Source organism: Brassica napus, chromosome C2 (assembly GCF_020379485.1).
Source record: "Brassica napus cultivar Da-Ae chromosome C2, Da-Ae, whole genome shotgun sequence".
NCBI classification, from domain to species: Eukaryota; Viridiplantae; Streptophyta; class Magnoliopsida; order Brassicales; family Brassicaceae; genus Brassica; species Brassica napus.
Window position 1 is genome coordinate 42,581,335 of NC_063445.1, and position 8,024 is coordinate 42,589,358.

Sequence of the window (8,024 nt, forward strand, 5' to 3'; positions counted from 1 at the left end):
CTACCATTAAAATATTATATATATATATATATATATAAATATATGTTTATTAAATGTATATTATATTTACTTTACTAATATTAAAATATTATATATATATATATATATATGTTTATATTATATTTGGTATAGTAATATTAAACCGATTCTACTGTAATACATATATATAGAATGAATCATCTATCTTTTATATCACACATATATATATATATATATATATATATATATATATATATGTTTATATCACATCAGATAGAATGAATCATCTATTTTTTAAGATAAATTTCTTAGGACAATCAAAATCACTCATAGTTATAATATCTGAAAAGGTTGGCAGAAAATCCAAAAATATTTATACTATTATTTGCAAAGTGATTTTTTCGCTCTTACGTTAGAAGTTAAAGTGTTTAATTTTTTTTATTATCCTTACTTAATAATAAGATTAGATTTGTTAAAATATTTAATTACCCATAAACTAAAAAGCGATTTTCATTAATTTGAAAATCATCATTATCTAAAAAGATTCTATATTATGTTATCCAAAAATATTTTACTCATGATATTTTTAAAAATAAATATAAGTCATTGTATATAGTTTTATGAATGTTTTCATCTTTATTTTACGTACTAAAAGAAATTTTATAAAAATAAAAAACTTTACTGTATATAAAAATTTTAATATTTAATTAATTATTAAATATTTCAAAAACATGAAAATAATTTATTCTATTGGTTTTTGGATTAATAATATATCTATACAAATTTTTATAAATTTATTAAGCCCGCAAATACAGACAAAACACCTAGTCGATATATATTAATTTTTGTATCACGATGTACGATACAGTGCGAATGTTTAGTATTTATGATGTTTAAAAATTTCCAAAGACATGAAAATACTTATTACTCCTTCCGTCTAATAAAGAATGTCACTTTGACATTTTTCACACATATTAAGAAAATGATTGAAATGTATTTAAATTTTTATTAATTACACATATTCAACCAATAATATTTTAGATAAATGAAATTATTTATAAAATCAATGTAATTTTAATTAATATTAAACTGAAAATTGCATTGAAATTCTAAAACAACGCTCTTTTTGTAACAAGAAAAAACTCTTTTTGTAACAAGAAAAAAAATGTTAAAATGACATTTAATACGAAACAGATGAACATAAAAACAAGAAATGCAAGATACATTACACAAGGTGGCCAGTACAAAAGGACAGAGATAGACTGGTTAAGAGGGTAAGCAACTGGTTAATAAGCCTGTCTTCAAACAAGAAGGCTAAGACCACAGAAAAGATTGTCATGAGGATTCAATGATAGTTCTTGAAAGTTACACATACTGGTGAGTGGTGAAATTTAGTTAGAAGGAATTCTATAAAACTAGTTCGAAATGATAACCCAGATTAATCGTAACAATCAATAACGTTACTCGGTCACATAGTTTGAAGCAACGGCCAAGATCCTCTCATCTCTTTGTGAAGATTTTCTTCTTGTTTCTTCAGCTTCTGTGGCCTCCTCTTGCTCATTGGCTAACACTATAAGGTGACCTTCTTTACACACAAAACTCTGTACGATGCATACGTTGTTAGATACATAATTTAAAACAATCCTAACTTATAATATTGTTTTGCATTTACCTCAATGATGGCTCTGAGTTTCTTAATATCGAGTTTGACTTGCTCTTGCGAACTGTATTTCTTTTTCTCGTTCTGTTGGTCGATGTACCATCGAATCAGTTCCTTTTGTCTCATTCCTGGCAATTCAGAACCTAAAGAAGAACAAGAGTTACTCATGTGTTTCAAGAGTTGTAAGAACTCATTAGTATGGAGAATTGAATAGTGAGTGATGTTGATTACTGTCTTTGCTAACAGTTTCTTCGTGCTGTCTAAGTCGAATGACTAATGCCTGGGTGATTTTATCATACTCTTCCTCGTTAATCACCAGCTTTGGAGCTACTGCTCCTTTATCTGTTGTTACATCAGTAATGTATGTTATGGTTCTGAAGTAGAAAAGGAAGATGAAATGAAAATATCATGCGGTAAGTATGTACCTGCAGTTGCAGAAGCTGGCTCAGCTGCACCATTCTGTTGCTCTTTATCTCCATTACCAGTATTTTCGACATCATCTGTGTCGTCAATGTTGTCACCGTTAGCATCTTGATACTCAGAGAGGTCAACATCGGCTGACTCAACACTGGATAAGAGAAGCAAACATGATTGTTTATGGTTATAATATTGGAACAAAATAAGAGAAACTTTAGGAGAGGTTTGAACGTTACCTAATGACAGAAGTCTTCAACAGTGTGACAGCCAAAAGAACATGACTTGGTTTTACCTAAATTAGAAGAAAAAAAAAAGTTGGCTTCCCAGATAGAGCAACTGAACGGTGAGAGACAGGAGAGAAAGGAGAGAGACGGTCGTTAAGGATAATTACCAGAGTTTCCAAGTGAGTCCTAGCAATGGCTTCTGAGAGCGTAATCAGTGCCTCTGCCTAACTGTCATCCTATACGCGACTCTTGTGCCAGGGGTTGTATCGCCACTACGTAAATCAACATAAGAATCGACCAGTAGCTTCCTTGCTTCTGGGCTTAGCTGCAGCAATACAGATGAAGGAAGATACCAAAAAGATTTTTAGCATCCCAACAAAAGATCGTTTAGCAACTAAAAGCATTTTTTGAGTTAGTTTACAACCTTTGGCTTTAAGGTTTTGGCATATGCAATGTAGCGCTTGAGTTGTACGGTAGTGAATTCAGGAGAAAGCGCTGCTTCATGCTTCTGGTGAACTCGCACGATATGATGGGCAATGTGGTAATCATAACGTAGACAAGATCAAACCTCGAGAGAATGGCAGGTGGAAGGTTAACGTTGTACTGAAAACAGACCACAAATAAGATATAGAAAACGATCTTAAACAAAGATAAAAGTAAAACTATCCATCCGTCTGGATTCATAGCCTCACCTTCAGTGGTTTAGATATATCATATCGACCACCAACGGGATTAGCTGCTGCAAGGATTGATGTCCTGGCATTCAACGTGGCTTGTATCCCAGCTTTCGTAATGCTTATCGTTTGCTGTTCCATTGCTTCGTGAATGGCGACCTTTGTGCCCAAATGTAACAGTAAATTTCCATTAGCCACAGTGTAGAAACTCAGTCCTCTTCCCTGTAATAAGCAATGATGATCGATCACTTACCTGATCTTTGATATCCATCTTGTCAAACTCGTCAATGCAACATATTCCATTATCAGCAAGCATCAAAGCACCAGCCTGTGCAAGAGTCAGATAGCATTAGTCATAAATAGATCGTAGAAAACACAGGAAGACCCACATTCTACTTCAATGCAAAAAATTACCTCAATGCAGAATTCACCAGTTTCTGGTTCTTTAGCAACAGTTGCAGTCAACCCAGCAGCAGAAGAGGACTTCCCAGATGTGTAGACAGATCTTGGCACTATGCCTGCTGTATACCTGAAAACAACAAATAAACACTGAGGGGTTTAGAATTAGATTTCAGAAAGACAAAAAAAAAAAAAAAAAAAAAAGCAAACCACAGTCACTGTTAATATTCAATGGGAATCAGTACTTGAGGAATTGGGATTTGGCACAGCTGGGATCCCCAACTATACAAACATTGATGTCTCCTCTAAGGTTGATGCCTTCATGAGTGGTGGTTTTGTGTACACCGCCTAGGAGCATAAGTAGAATTGCACGCTTGATGTCTTGATGACGAAAAACGGTTGGCGCCATGCTTCCAACTAACTTATTGAAGTAATCAGGAGTCTTCTTCATCAGCTGAATTTCGTATAGCTCTTCTCCCTACCAAGTTTTAACAAGTACCAATTTCATTAGTTGTATATAACATGTAAAAGGTCCCCTGAAAGACCTATATGTAATTTATTCTAATAAGCCATACAGTGAACTGCTGCTGATCATCTTCGTTGGAATCGTTTTGGCGGTGCCTCGTGTCAGTGTTCCTGCTACCATCAGCAATCTGAAAAGAAAGGTAAACATTGAGATTGGTTCGACACATATGTCACCTCAGTTTTCGATTCGACAGTTAATATCGTTGACAAAACCTGCACTGAGTTTGCGATAAAGGAAAGCCGGTACGACAGATCTCTAACTCCCAGAGCCTTGAGACCTTTGAATCCTTCGTGTCCAGCGGTGGAGCTTTTCTGCTGCGATGAGTCTCGACGGCATTTTGCTCTCTCCCCAGGTGATGCCATTGCCGATATGTCAGGTAAAACAATTACCGCTCCCGTAAATATAACACTGCGAGGACAAAACCCAAAGAAGAAGAACTCCGGATGAATCCAACTCTTGATGGGAAAAATAACTTAAGAAGGAAACTTACGTGTCACCGGCTCTGGCCTGTTCAACAATCTCATGGCGAAGAATGACATCCAAAGAGCGTGGTAAGGAACCAGCAGGTATCTCTTTAGAAGTCTCCTGCATTCTAACTCTCTGCCAATCCGCAAACTTGCTCTCTTGTCTAAGCAGTGCCCATCTTGCTCTGTTGAGACAAGTTGGGCTCACACAGATCGTAGGCTGCATCGAAACCATAAATCAGATAAAGCAAGAAATTTCAAAGCTAACATTTCATACAAAAAAAAAAAAATCAAGCAGTGTAGCACCTGTGTGTACTTAAACTGTTGCTCGACGTTCTTGATAACACTGCCACAATCTAAGCACTTGAAGGTCCCGTAAAGAAGCTCAGGTCTGACTTCGCTAGTTCGAGTAACCACGCCCGTCACCGACACAAGCTTCCCGATTTCAGCAGTGGTTAGCTCCCTCAACCTGGAAAGAAAGTTGATGATAACCAAGTCAGTCATCTCATAAAGTTGATAATCATAAAAAGACATATCAATTACCTCTTGGTGAAAGGGAGGTTGTAGAAGGAAACATTGATATCTTTGTTGGGAGTCTCAGGATTCATATCAATCACAAACCTCTTACACGCATTCCTTCTGAAGAGCGTCGTTGAAACCCATAACATGCGAGAAATCAATGTACATCATCGTGGATTCGCCGCCTCGGATAGCTTCGATCTCCGCCTCGTAATAGAGCTCCGGCTTGTTCGCATCCACTCGAAAACTAAAGCAAACGAATCAGAAGTTAAGTTAATGTCAAATTAGAGCCAATCAAAACTCGAAACAACAAACCTCTTGAGGAACTCTAAGAAGACGTTCTCCACTTGCTCGTCCATTACGAACCCACCAAAAGCCTCCATTTTTCAATTCTACCAAGAAACCCTAAATTCGTTTGAACAGAAGAAGAAGGAGGCAAAAAATATATACTCCCGCCAAATCTATAGCGCCATTGGGCCTACATATTGGGCCTAGTTATATTATTGAGTTTTAATCGAGTTTTGTTTTAATTTTATCAACTGATGGAGTCTTATCTACTTGTATTATCCTGGAAAATCTAAATTCCAAATTCATTTTTCTTTTTCAGAAAGAACTAAATAAAAAACGGAGTAGCGAACGTTGAATCGCGGAGTTTTTTTCTAAATTCCAAATTCATTCTTCATTTTAAATCGAGAGATGAAGAATCGCGGAGGGTGTTTTTTTGTAGATTACATAAGAGGAGAAAAATGGTAGCGGCTGCGACTCAGATAATTCGGTTGCCGTTACAGTATTGTGCAGACGCGACGGAGATTCGAGGTACTGTTCCGTTAACGTTGGAGCAAGAAGAGAAGGAAAAACAAAACTGAGAAGTTGAAGGAGAAGTAGATCCTGAAGATCTTAAATACGTCACGTCAGTCAGATCAAACGGGTTTGTAATCCCCATCTTCAGATTTTTTTTTGTAAAATTGTAGATAGTGTTCTGGAAACTTGGTGTGTCTTACAATTTGCTTACATAAACAGCTTTTCTTAGGTATTGGAGCTACTCAGAAGGAACAGAGATATGATGATGTTCAATGAGGTAAAAGCCTATCTCAATCAGTCTTTTATGTTTCCTACTGTATTAGAGTTTGCATTAAAAAGGCTGCAAATCCTGGTTGGTTCTCTGCTGGTTTGGTTTATAGTACCAATGCTTGGGATGGGATCTTAATGAGTCTGAGTTTTCAAATCATAGGTTAAGTTGACCATCATGATCCAGGATCCAAGCAAACTGGAAAAAAGGAGGCTGCTTGGAATAGAAAATGCGGATGGCCCCTAGTAGGGAAGACTTGGCTGAAGCCTTGGAGCAGGTTAACTTTGCTCTGTCTTCACTTAAGATGCAGTTAGTATTCTTGCCTTTTAAATCTTGACTCTACCTTTCCTTTAAGTGAAATCCGTCCTGATGCATCTACCTCGAAATAATAATAGCTAATTACAGCAGTTACTTGTAAGCCTTGGTTAAACAACCTTTCTTGAGTTCCATTTGTGAGACAACCAGTCTGTTTGTTTAAATGTTACATCTAGGCTTTGTATCATGCAAAACTGTCTCACGGTGTCACTTCACAAAACCAAAATAAAGTCGTTTGCTTTGTTACTAGGGGTAATCAAGTGAAAATTTGGTGGAGGAAATAGTTTACTGTTGGAATAAGTATGAAGATCCTTAAAAATGTATCGCTGTCTTCTCACAGGTAGATGAAGGAAAAATCCCTAAAGATAGTCTCACTCTCCAGATGCTCCATGAGGAAATGATCCGTTGGCCAAATTTAGAGGTGTTTCTTCTTTAAATCCTAGAATTGCGCCTGAGTGAATTCAAATTTATGATGAAACAACTGCCACAAGGTTATAAAACTGTTACAAATCATGTAGACTAATTTTCATGAGACATCCATGGAAGACTATATTGGTACAAAACCTTTCATCATTGATGGTGTTGATTCCTACATATGATGGAAGCGTATTCCTTTTTGTTTGTAAACTCTCGTGACTGCTAATATAAGTTTAGTTAATTAGATGAGCAGAACTCTGTTTCAAAGCCTTAATCTCAACCCTTACCTTATTTCTTATCTATCTGTTAAGCTTGAGGTTTCAAAGAAGCAGCGAGGAAAATCATTGTACGTGAAGTGAAATCCACAGACACCGGAATAGATCCAAAAGAAGCAGCCAAGAGACTCAACGTAGACTGCGACTCAGCTGCTGCAATTGAAGAAGCTGACGAGACTGGAGTAGCCAGCAAAGCCATGGTTTGTTCCCAAATCTCTCTCAGCACTTTCACAAATCCATGGTTTATTCAAAACCATTGGATCTAATCAGTTTTCTCTTGCATCTGTTCTTAATCTGTTGCAGGGTTATGGAGCCTTGTACTTAGTCTCGTCATTTCCAGTTATCATTGGTATCTCGGTTGTGTTCATCTTGTTTTACAATTCCCTTCAGTAGATTCAAAATCATTTAGATTTTACATGCACCACCATCACCAGTGAACCATCATCAATGTTTTTTGACTTAAGATTATGAAATAAATTTCAATTATTTAATCACATTCTTCCTCAATCAACGCCTTGTGGTATGCACAAACTCGGATAAATACTCCAAATCTTTTGGTACTATTATTATTAAGTGTTGTTCGTGCGAACATATCTTATCTCGATCAGATCGTGTCTCAATCTTGGGCATGGTCCCATGTAAATAATGTTATAAAACTTAAACTTAGGTATCTTTTTATGTTTTATTGTAATAAAGTCAATAACCTTTTGGCTGAGACTACTAATACGCAGGTAAAAGAAAAAAGAAAAGCTGGACGTGCAAATCATGACTTAGCCACCATTAGCCACCAAACGTGCAGTCCATGCTTACTCTCTCTCTCTCTCTCTATAATTAGCCACCATCTCGTTGATAATTTGTGGGATTATGAGAGCTTCTAAGTGTTTTAACCGTGATGAAGCACACGAACAAAGTAAAAAGGAGTGAAGTAACCGTAAGTATTTGAGAGAGGAGAGAAATTTGAGAATTTAAGAGAATGAGAGGATTTGTGAGATTGAGAGAATGAAAGAAATGTTTGTATTGAATTGTGTGTTTAATTGTGTAACATACATGGTGTATTTAAAGGAAACAAAAGCAATAAGCACTCAA

The 8,024-nt window shown here is 36.2% G+C and overlaps 1 non-coding gene and 1 pseudogene across 1 annotated transcript; one reads left to right on the plus strand and one right to left on the minus strand.

The window, feature by feature from the left end:
* Positions 1–1,105: 1,105 nt before the first annotated feature.
* Positions 1,106–5,245, minus strand: LOC106345194 (annotated as a pseudogene).
* Positions 5,246–5,608: 363 nt separating this feature from the next.
* LOC106453874 lies at positions 5,609–8,024 on the plus strand. Its single transcript, XR_007319988.1, has 7 exons — positions 5,609–5,678; positions 5,765–5,790; positions 5,893–5,940; positions 6,094–6,208; positions 6,587–6,667; positions 6,975–7,138; positions 7,242–8,024. It is a non-coding gene; the product is annotated as a ycf3-interacting protein 1, chloroplastic (transcript).